The sequence below is a fragment of the Chlorocebus sabaeus genome, chromosome 20, assembly GCF_047675955.1.
Source record: "Chlorocebus sabaeus isolate Y175 chromosome 20, mChlSab1.0.hap1, whole genome shotgun sequence".
Lineage (NCBI taxonomy): Eukaryota > Metazoa > Chordata > Mammalia > Primates > Cercopithecidae > Chlorocebus > Chlorocebus sabaeus.
In genome coordinates this window covers 89,732,044-89,743,329 of record NC_132923.1, presented here as the reverse complement: position 1 = coordinate 89,743,329, position 11,286 = coordinate 89,732,044, and positions in this window count along the sequence as shown.

Sequence of the window (11,286 nt, the reverse complement as noted above, 5' to 3'; positions counted from 1 at the left end):
ACTTAAAAAAAATTGATCTCATGGAGGTAGAGTAGAATTATAGTTACCAGAGGCTGAGAAAGGTGTGTGGGATGAAGAGAGGTTGGTTAATGGGTACAAGCATCCAGTGAGGTAGAAGGAATAAGTTCTACTGTTCAACAGCAGAATAGGGTGACTACAGCTAACAACGGTGTATTGCATATTTCAAAATAGCAGCCGGGTGTGATTGTTCAAGCCTGTAATCCCAGCACTTCCTAGCACATTGAACCCCTGTCTTCCCCATTATCCAGCACTCCACATCTCCCCATTCTTCTCCTCTTTCTCTGGTTGCTGCTTCTGTCTCCTCCAGTTGTTTCTCTCCCCTTGACTAGCTTGAGGTGCTGCATTCCTCACAGATCTTGTTCCACTTCTCATTCCACACCCTCTTGGTGGGTGAATCCCATGATGTAAACTACCACCTCTATGTTGATAACTTCCAAATCTATATTTAAAGGCTTGGTATTTCTGCAGTTTCAAGTCTACATATCCAACTATGTTGTCAGCATTTCCACTTGATTTCACAGACATCTCAAGCTCGGCATGCCCAGAGTGAATTTACTTTTTCCCCTAAGCCTGCTCCTCTCCTTGTACCCCCTGTCCTTCTATGCTCCTCAGTAAATGGTACCACCATATAACCGGTTGCTCAAATTAGAAAAATTGACACCATCCTTGGGAGACTGAGGCCGGCGGATCACCTGAAGTCAGGAGTTCAAGACCAACCTGGTCAACATGGTGAAACCCCATCTCTACTAAAAATACAAAAATTAGCTGAACATGGTGGTAGGCGCCTGTAATCCCAGCAACCTGGGAGGCTGAGGAGGAGAATCGCTTGAACTTGAACCTGGGGAGTGGAGGGTGCAGTGAGCCAAGATCGTGCCATTGCACCCCAGCCTGGGTGACAAGAGTGAAACTCTGATTCAAAAAAAAAAAAAAAAAAGCTAGAAAAGAGGATTTGAAATGCTCCCAACACAAAGAAATGACAAATACTCGAGCTGATGGATTTCCTAAATACCCTGCCTTGATCATTATACATCCTATGCATGTAACAAAAATCACATGTACCCCATAAATATGTACAAATATTATGTATCAATAAAAATAAAATAAAAAAGAAGAAATTACAATAGTACATATGGGTTAAAGAGCTTGAGTTCTGAAATGGGACACATATAAGTTGGAATCCACTTCTGCTTTTTCCTGGTGGTGTGACTTTAGTGCGACCCTTGCCCCCTTGGGTTTTAGTCTATCCATCTATATAAAGGGGGTGATAATAGCAGCCTCCTCTTGGGTTTGTTGGGGCAGTGAGGTGAGAAGGTGCTAGAAAACACTTGGCACAGTGCTCGCTGAACGGCGGCAGGTGACCCAGTCCTGTCTGCATCATATACCATTCGAATGCAAATCTCTTCCAAAGTCACATTTCCAGCCCAGACCACTCCGCTGACAGGTGTCTCAAACATAAGATGTCCTGAACTGAGCTCCTGAGCTCGCCCCACTGAAAACCAGCTCCTCCTACAGCCTTCCCGCTTCGTATGTGGTGTTCCAGCCCCCCAGCAATTCACAGGAAGGATCTCATAGTTGATTTTGACTTTATGATGCTCTTCACACTGGATCCATCAGTAGGTCCTCTTGGCTCTTTCTAAATATATCTAGACTTCTATAGTAATACTTATTACCACCTCCATTGCTACAACATCCAAGCCCCTTATCCCTCATTAGCCTTATCACAATAGTGTCCTAACAGATCTCCCCAATTTTGCTATGCTCCATTCTTTCTGCTCTCACCATGACAGCCAGAGAGATTCTTTTGAAAATTTAGTCCCTTGCCTATTCAATATTCTCCAATGGGGCTGGGCACAGTGGCTCACACCTGTAATCCCAGCACTCTGAGAGGCCGAGGCTGGAGGACTGCTTGAGCTCTGGAGTTCGAGACCAGCCTGGGCAACATAGTGAGACCTCATCTCTACTAAAAACCAAAGGCGGCCGGCGCAGTGGCTCACGCCTGTAATCCCAGCACTTTGGGAGGCCGAGGCGGGCGGATCACAAGGTCAGGAGATCTAGACCATCCTGGCTAACTCGGTGAAACCCCGTCTCTACTAAAAATACAAAAAATTAGCCGGGCATGGTGGCAGGCGCCGAGTAGTCCCAGCTACTTGGGAGGCTGAGGCAGGAGAATGGCGTGAACCCGGGAGGCGGAGCTTGCAGTGAGCCGAGATCGCGCCACTGCACTCCAGCCTGGGCGACAGGGTGAGAATCCGTCTCAAAAAAAAAACAAAAAACAAAAAACAAAAAAAAACAAAGGCATGGTGGTGCCTGCCTGTGGTTCCAGCTACTCAGTGGGCTGAGGTAGGGGGATTGTTTGAGCCTAGGAAATCAAGGCTACTGTGAGCTATAATTACACCAGTGCACTCCAACCTGAGCAACAGAGAGAGACCCTGTCTCAAAAATAAATAAATAAATATAAATAAAAGAATAATAAAACAAATCATCCAATGGTATTGCATCCCGTCCAAAGTAAAAGCCAAAGTCCCTGTGTGGACTACAGGCTCCATGTGGTACCTCTGCAACCCATCTCTCACTCCTCTCCTCCTCATTCCAGCCATTCCTGCTTCCTTGCTGTCCTGGACCGGTCCATGCCAGGTACACTGCAGCCTCAGGGCCCTTGCACTAGCTGTTCCCCTCCATTACACTCTTTCCCCAAACATCTGCATGGCTTGTTGCCTTATCTCCTTCGGGTCTTGACTCCAGTGACCCCTCTTCTGTGAGATCCTCCTGCTTACTTCCAAAAAAGGCACTCCCTTCATTGAAAACCCCCTAAAACACACACACACACACACACACACACACACGCTCTCCATTCCCTTTCCCAGTTTCATTCTTCTCCTTGGCATTTATCCCCATCCAATCCACAATTTATTTAACTTATTTTTCTTATTTATCATCTGTCTCTCCACTCAGAATATAAACTTCACTAAAGAAAATGTTTCTTTTTCATTGCTCTGTTCTGGTCATTGCTTTAAGAACAGAACCTGGCATGTGTGATGTGCTCAACAAATACTGATTTTAAAAGTGACAGGCCAAGGGGCTACATTGGAGCATTCAAGCCCCCTTCAATCACACAAGGAGGTGCCTACCTCTCCTGCAACTTTCCTACAAAATCAGGACACCAGTGCATGATGCAAACCCTTCCCGACTAGAGATGGAGCCGGGAAAGATGCAAGCTCTGGGCTGGAGGGTCAGCGAGGACACTCCTTTGTGCAGAGGCTTTGGCCTTGTGTACCATGGACCTCTGGGGCAGTGTGGTGGAGTCTATGATCCCCTTAAAAATTAATGCCTTAAAAATAAAATACATAGAATAATGAAAATCAAAGGCATTGAAATACAATTGTCAAGATATTTTAAATTTTTATGATATAATTGTATGTGTGCCTCCCTACTCATGGATTAAATGAAAAGATCTAGCAACACGTCTAATATCAACCATAATTTCAAAAAGATAATGATTGGGAACAATATTTCAAGGTAATCTATCACCTGGGATGTAATTTCTGTTGGTAACAAAAGTCGCAGATACTGTTTGCTAGTGCTGTGATTTGCTGCCTACGTTAACAATGGAAGGAAAAACTAAGTTTCAGTCACGGGGTGACGAAAATAAAGATGTAACATTTTTCTCATTCAGGTTTATGTCCCATTGAACTTTCTCCTCGGAGTTCTTGGGTGTCCCTGGACTCACCTTGGAGATGCCCTGCTCTAGAAGAGATCTAGAGCTGACGCTGGGGAGCTAAGTCACTCACCACCCTGCATGGCCCTGTACAAGTCACATCCCTCCCCATCTGTACAATGAATCATTACAAACTTTAATGATTCATTTGTGCTCGCCCACCCTGGAGTCTGATGAGATCACTCAGTAAATATTCACTAAGCACCTCCTGTGGGTGGGCCTCACACACACTGGGCAGGATGGGACCATTAGCGACCAACCAGTGACACATTGCCTCAGGACTGAGCAGCTCATGAACAAACAAGGCGATGAGGTCAGGACTCCAACGCAGGTGATGTTGAGCAGCACCTAGACACAGCTCAGGGCCTCTGTGCATTCAGAAATAGGAGAGGCCCCAGTTCCCGGGGTGGAGGGAAGCAGCAGTGGCAGCACCTGAGATTGAGTCTGACCCAAAACCTGCTCCTGGCATGGAGTGTCTACAGAAAGGGCATCTCAGGTGTCGCAAAGGCTCAGAGCTGGAAAGTCAGAAAGGATGCGCTGGATCACTTGGGGAGCTCGAGGGCCCTTCAGGGAGAAGAGGATGGAGCAGTGTTGTCACTCTGGTCTTGACTCAGTGTGTTTTTTTGCTTTTTTTTTTTTTTTTGGACGCTCCCTGGAAAGCACAGAGATGGGCACGGGACCAGGCTTGCTTGGCTCCCCTCCCCAGTCCCTGTTCACGCCCCTCAGAGCACTGGGAACCATCAAAGTGAGTGATGGAAGGCTAATCACAGCCACTTGGGTCTGAGGAGGGACCTGTTTCTCTCTCCGAGGACCCTCCAGCAAGGACAAGTGCAGGACAAAAGCCGCGCCTCCCTGCCTCATTAGCATCACACAGCCTGCCAGCCGGGCTCCCTGCCTCGCCTCCGCAGCCCCGGCAACTGGACTGGACAGTCCAGCTTTGGCTGAGCCCCAACCCAGCAGATGTGGACCCTAAAGGGGCCCATGGCCAACAGCCTCCCACCTCCCCTCAAAAAAACAAGCCAGGCAACCACCGCCTGTCCTGCCTGCCCCACCCCGTGTAGGCCTCTCCTTGTATCGTGGCCAGAAGCTGCTGCAGCCGCCAAAAACCCAAAGGACGCTGGAGACACAGAGAATCCCTGAATGGCAGTGCTTAGGGTGATGGAAACGGAGATCTTAGAGATCCCAACTTTTACCTGGGACTAGGCTCACTGAGCAGAATCTTGGTATCTGAGGCTCACTGAGCAGAATCTTACAATCTGAGGGTATTGGCGCTGAGTTTACACTGCTGCTTTAGAATATGCTGTTGCCAAACAGTTGAATGGCAGTCTCTTGGAGTGCCAGCCTCCCAGGACCTTGAGTCTTGAGCAGGGCTAGGCAGGTAGTGCATCAGAGCTGTGAGGTCCCAGGCGATCCTGGGAAAGATTGGTTGGGGACTTGGGGCTGGGAGTGCTTGTGTGGGTCTGGATCCCACCTATTCAGGGGTAATGGAGGGGGGCGTGAGAGTGATGGGGAAGCCTGATAGCCCATTGAATACAGTGGCTCCCAGGGGATTGCTGGAGAGAGGGGCGGAGTGCAGAGAGCAGGAGCCTCAGCCAGCCTGTGTGGGAACTGCCAGAGGGCAGAAGGCCCAGCCCCCTCCGAGATCCCGCAGAGCCTGGGACACAGGAACACCACCGGTCCCAAGCCGCACAGGGTTAGCTGGGAAGGGCTGAGGACCCTGGGCTCCTGTGGCTCAGCTGGCTGAGCTGTCACCAGGCATAGGGTGGGAAAGGGTTTTCCAACTTGGTCCCGTAGCTCTACTCGGTCTTGGAAAGGCAGGGGTCTTGGGGGACTCTTGTCACGGGATGGCAAGGGTGTGGGAGCCAGGCAGGGATAGGTGATGTTATCATCAGACCACCATCTGCATGAGTGAGACTGAGTCAGGAGACATTGTATCTCCCCTAAATCAGGGAACTCATAAAATAACGCAGAGCCAAACTACCCCTCCCCCTGCATATGGGGCCCTCCCCTGATTTCCCCTCAGAGGAGTCCTGTCCTAACTGTCTGGAACTGTGCAGTGCCTGTCTGTAGTGATCATGGCAGTATTCGCAGCTCACCTGATGTAGAGTATGGGGACTGGCTCTCCAAACAGCCCAGGATGGAATCTCAGTTAAGCTTCTCTCTTAGCCACTTGACCTTGGGCAAATCACTTCTGTGACCTCAGTATTCCTCATCTGTAAAATAGGAGTAACTGTCCCCTCTACACTGGATTCTAGGGAGGGATCAGCAGGACAACAGAAGTGAAAGCACAGCCCTTGGACATAAACAGCACAAGGCTTAGAGTAGCTGAGGCTAAACTTTGATGACTCACATCCTCTTTCTGAGCTTCCCAGGTCTGGGATGTGGAGGACCCCGGCCTCCTACCAACACTTGATCTTCACAGAGGATTTGCATAAAGCATTTTTACTCTGACACATCAGAGCCTCATCTCTGCTCTTCTCTGGGTACTGGCATCATAATAGGAATGAAGTAGGAAGGTGGAATAGGTGGAGAGGTTGTGGAAGTGTGCTGGGAAAAGAAAGAGCTCACTGAGGCTTGGCTGCAGGAGGATTCCAGGCTCTCCTGAGCTCCAGGTCTTCAAGTCCTAGGACCATAGCACTGCAGTCTTGCTTTTCTCAAACATATCCTGCTGTCTGACTCTGTGGAAGCAGGAAGACAAGCTTTCCTGCCTCTCTCCAAGCAGCCTCGCTGTGCCATGCTGTGGGGGCCTGCAGCTCTCTGACACCTCACTGGTCTCCCTGCCTTCAGTGTGGCCTTTCCACATTGATTACCCAGAGAGTCCCTAAAAAAAAGATCTGATGTCCTCCTACCTGCTCACAACCCTCTGTGACTTCCCATTGCTTCGCAGCATGCAAGGCCCTGAGACTTCTTCAGCCCTAACACTCTCCACCACAGGTGCGATACCAGCTGCCCAGGCTGCAGCTTCCAAAGCACAGCCCACTCTTTCCCAAGGCTGTACCTATGTCCTGCTGCTCCTGCTACCCTGAATGCCATTCCTCTCTTTGCACACCTGACAAATTCCTATTCATCCTTCAAGAACCAACTTCTGGAAGCCTTGCATGACCCCCAGGTGAGTCAAACTCCTGCCCTGGCTGACTTCTAGGGCAGCACTCCACATGCCTGCAACTACCTGATTGGTCTGCATTCCTAGAACTGCCCTGTTCAGCAAAGATGACAGTAAGTGTACAATGACTTAATGAATTAGAAAGGCTAAAACTGCGTTGTCCAGCATGGCAACCACTAGCCACACATGGCCCTTACATTCAGAATAATTCAACTTAAAATTCATGTTGTTGGCCAGACACAGTGACTCACACCTGTAATCCCAGCACTTTGGGAGGCTGAGGCGGGCAGATCACGAGGTCAGGAGTTCGATACCAGCCTGGCCAATATGGTGAAACCCCGACTCTACTAAAAATGCAAAAATTAGCTGGGTGTGGTGGCGGGCACCTGTAATCCCAGCTACTTGGGAGGCTGGGGCAGGAGAATTGCTTGAAACTGGAAGGCAGAGGTTGCAGTGAGCTGACGTTGTGACACTGCACTCCAGCCTGGGGGAAAGAGCAAAATTCTGTCTCGAATAAATAATAATAAATAAATAAATAAATAAATAAATAAATAAATCACTGTGTTAAATGAATAAAAATGCAATGACTTGCACTAGCTGCACTTCAAGTGCTCAAGAGCCACATGTGGTTAGTGGCTATAACATTGGACAGCACAGACACAGGACACTGCCATCATCACAGACAGTTCTATTTGACAATGCTGACCTAAGAGAGGTGATAGAACACCAGCAGATCTAGGTTCTAGCTCCAGCTTAGTTCCTAGTTCCTGCTTTGCCTCTCGGAGACTGTTTCCTCCTCGTGCACCCCATCCCACATGCTGTGCAAGGCCAAGCATAGACAGTACCTGATAAGGACATTCCACTGATTCTATCATCCCTCTGCTTGGATCAGACACACGTGGACTTCGGGAAGCAGATGGGCAGGTAGCACCCTGCTGCCTAGAGGTGAGGGACCCACCTGCCACCCTCAGGCTCCAGCAGCTCAGAATAACCCAGGGTCCAAAGCTAACCCAGTGAATGTCCTAGGAAGGCAGGCTCTGCAGAGAGCATGGCTAGCGTGCATCTCTCCATAGGCTTGGCCTGACGATCCCAAACTCATCCCTTCTGAACCCAGAGGGAGACCCAGACAGAGCCTAGGGGAGGAGGCAGCTGCAGGGGCTGGTCCAAAGGGGAGGGGAGGAGTGGAGAGTGGAGAGTCAGAAACGCGCTATCAGCACTGCCCGTCCTCCCCACTTCCTCTCTTCGAACGGATCACATCCTGTTATTGTGTGGACAGAAAAGGCCGGGAGCTGGGGAGGGAGGCAGGGCTCGGACCAAGCAAGTGGGGAGAGGTAGGAAGAGAAAGGAGGAGCCAGAGGAACAGGACAGTGGGCAGCAGGGAGCTCCAGCAGCCCAGCCCTGAGCCAGGTGGCCTGGACAGGAGGAGGGGACTCAGGAGGATGAGCATCCCTGGGGCGGCCAGCATCTGCCATTGAGAGATGCTGGGGCCCAAGACACAAAATGGCACCCCCTCCAGGAGGCTTTCCCCAAGCCTCTTCCTCAGGCTCCTTCTATTTACCTAATGTTCACCCCGGGTCTCTACTGCCAGAGCTGGGTCTCCCGTGGCCACCAGGCCTCTCTCACACAGCACTTGCCTCCAGGGTGGAGGGCTCTGTATCCATTCCCTTCACCCCACTTTCACCCAGCCTGTGAGCCCCTGCAGACAGGGCCAGGGTGGTCCCTTGCTGGCTCCCCAGCACTGCTCAGCAGGAATTCCTGTTGCTGTGAATGAGGAGGGTTCCCACATCTTCCTCTTCGTTCTCTCTTCTGCCATTCCCAAGCATACCCCCATCCCAATCCCATTTCCATGAACAATAATGGCTGTTTTCTACAAAACATAAGTACTTCACACACATTATTTTGAAATCCCACCCTTACAGCTCTGTAAGATGGGTGTTAATATCTTCATTTAACAGACCAAGAAACTGAACCTCAGAGAGGTAAAGTGATTTACCCAAAGTCCCACAGCTGGAACTTCAACCCAGTGGTCTGACTCCAAAGATCAGCCTCTTTCTGTTGGCCCAATTGCCCTTCCCATTCACTGCCTTCTGTGCCCCGGCCTCTCTCTTCTTGAACTGATACCAAATTGACTGCCCTGACTACCCACTGGGCTTGTCCTCAAGCTGGGCCCACCGCTTGAAGCAAGCTGTCCAGCACCCACACTGATTGCTCATAGTCCTAACAGATTGCTGGGGCAGGCTGAGCTGCTGTGTTCCTGCACAGCCCAGGCCTATTCGCTCTAAGGACACCAACTACCTGTCAACTATTTTGTCTTCCTTTCCTGAGAGGTAGTGAGCACTGGCTCTGGACTCAGATCTGACTCCAATCCTAGGTAACCTCAGTCGAGCCACTTCCCCTCCAGGCCTCATTTCCTCCTCCGCACAATGGAGAGGATGGCTTGGGTGATCCAGACTTACTCCCTTCCTTACTCTGACTCACAGTGGCAGAACCTCTGCTGCTGGACACCATGCCCAGCACCATGGCCTGTGTCCCCACAGGCTGGTCAGTGGCACTTTACTGGTTCACAAGGGCAGTGGGGTCAGAGAGGGAGTACTAGCTTCTAGGGAACAGTTAGCTGTTTTGCATATACAGAAGGAGGTAGCAGGCAGGCATGAGGAGGCTGGGCTGCCATAAGCAGACCAGATCAACGGCCCCCCAATCTTCCTATCTCCCCACCTCACCCCACCCAGGTCCAGTATGATAACCAGGCAGCTGCAGCCCAGCCCAAGAAAGCCCACACCCGTCCTCCCTCTGCCCACAGCAACAAAAGCAGTGCTAGGGGTGGAGCTGTACATCTGCCCCTGACTAGCTCAGGACCATGGCTTTCGCAGAAGGCCCTGGAGCTGCATCTCTGTAGCAATGATTCTGCCTCCCCCCCATCTCCACTCTTTCATTCCATGCCGGCCTCAGAACGGAGCTAGGAGATTCCAGAGAGGGGAATCTTCTCATTCAGCAAATGATGAAAGCACCCTGTGCCAGGTCTATCACAGGGCACTGGAGGCGAAGAGTTAGATCGCACGTGGTATTGCCTCAAGGAGCTCATGTTTTAGTGGGAAAGCAGACAAGGAAAGGAAGGCCCGTGGCGGGCACCAAGGAGGCAGCTGACCCCATAGTCAGGGCAGTTTCCTGGATGTTGAGGACAAGTTAACCAAATGAAAGGAGGGCGGAAAGAGAGGATGGGTAGATTGTCCTGGGAAAAAGAAACAAAAGGTGCAAAAACCAGAAGGTCATAAAAAAATTAAAGAATGTGATCTGGAGTAGAAATGATGGTACAGTCAGAGCAAAGAGAATAAAAAAGTGGTGAGGGTTGAGGCTGACCGGGTCAGCAGGGCCATTTCAGGCAAGGCCCCAGTTGCAGCCCTTTCCCCTGGAGGACAGAGGGGCCCCCAGTGCCTCAGGAACTGAGCTGTCTTGGGAGGTGGGAAGTCTGGTCCTCCCTGCCGACCACTATGGGACATGTGGCCCTGGAAAGACTCTTTTCCTCTCTGGGCCTGTCTCCTCTTCAGGAGACATGGACACTAGCCCAGGTGGCCCCCCAGGGTCAGGGCAGCCTGGACATTCTATCACCTCATCGTTTTTGCCTTGCTGGCCACAGAGTTCACGGGCCCTTCCAGACCTCAGCGTGGAATGCCTTGCCCTCTCCTGGGAAAAGTCCTTCTGGAAATGGTGCGCCTCTCTTCCCATTCTTTAGTCCAGGACAGTGAGGCTTCTGCCTCTATCCCTCCCCTTGTGTCACTGTCATCCAAGTTATCAGCGACCTCCATATTGCTAAATCCAATCAACACTTGCAGGCCTTTCTTGCTTGACCACTCAGCCACTTTGGACTTGGCTAACCACTTCCTTCACCCTAAAGGCCCTTTTCCTCTGGAACACCACAGTCTCTAAAACAGCACTCTCTGTTTTCCTCCTGCCTCTCTGATCGCTTTTTCCCATTTCTCTGCCTCAAGCCCTTAACAATAGGTTCCTTCCTCACACTGCTCCTCCCCGCCTGTGAGCACAGACCAGGCCAACACCACCACTGCTGAGACCCACAACCAGCTCACCCCAAGGGTAAATCTCACCGTCCTATCATCCCAGGTACCTCCTTGTCCTGTACCAGGGAGAAGCACACCTGGGAGCTTCCAAAAACCAAGGAGCTTCTCTGTAGGCCAGAGCATGGTCCCCAAGCACTGCCCTGCCTCTGCCCTCCTATCTATGGTTGGAAGCACCTTGAGGACAAGAACAGCCAAGTCAGAGCCTGGCAGGATGAACAAGGTTCACCCCAAAGGAGCCAGAGTTATCTGTGAGGTCCTTGAATTCACCTCCTGGCACAACTTTTAATACTAATCATGTTGTAACTTACTATAGAATCAACATATTTATTACAGATGTGTGTGTCTGTGTGTTTACCGTCTCCCCTGCTAGAAGT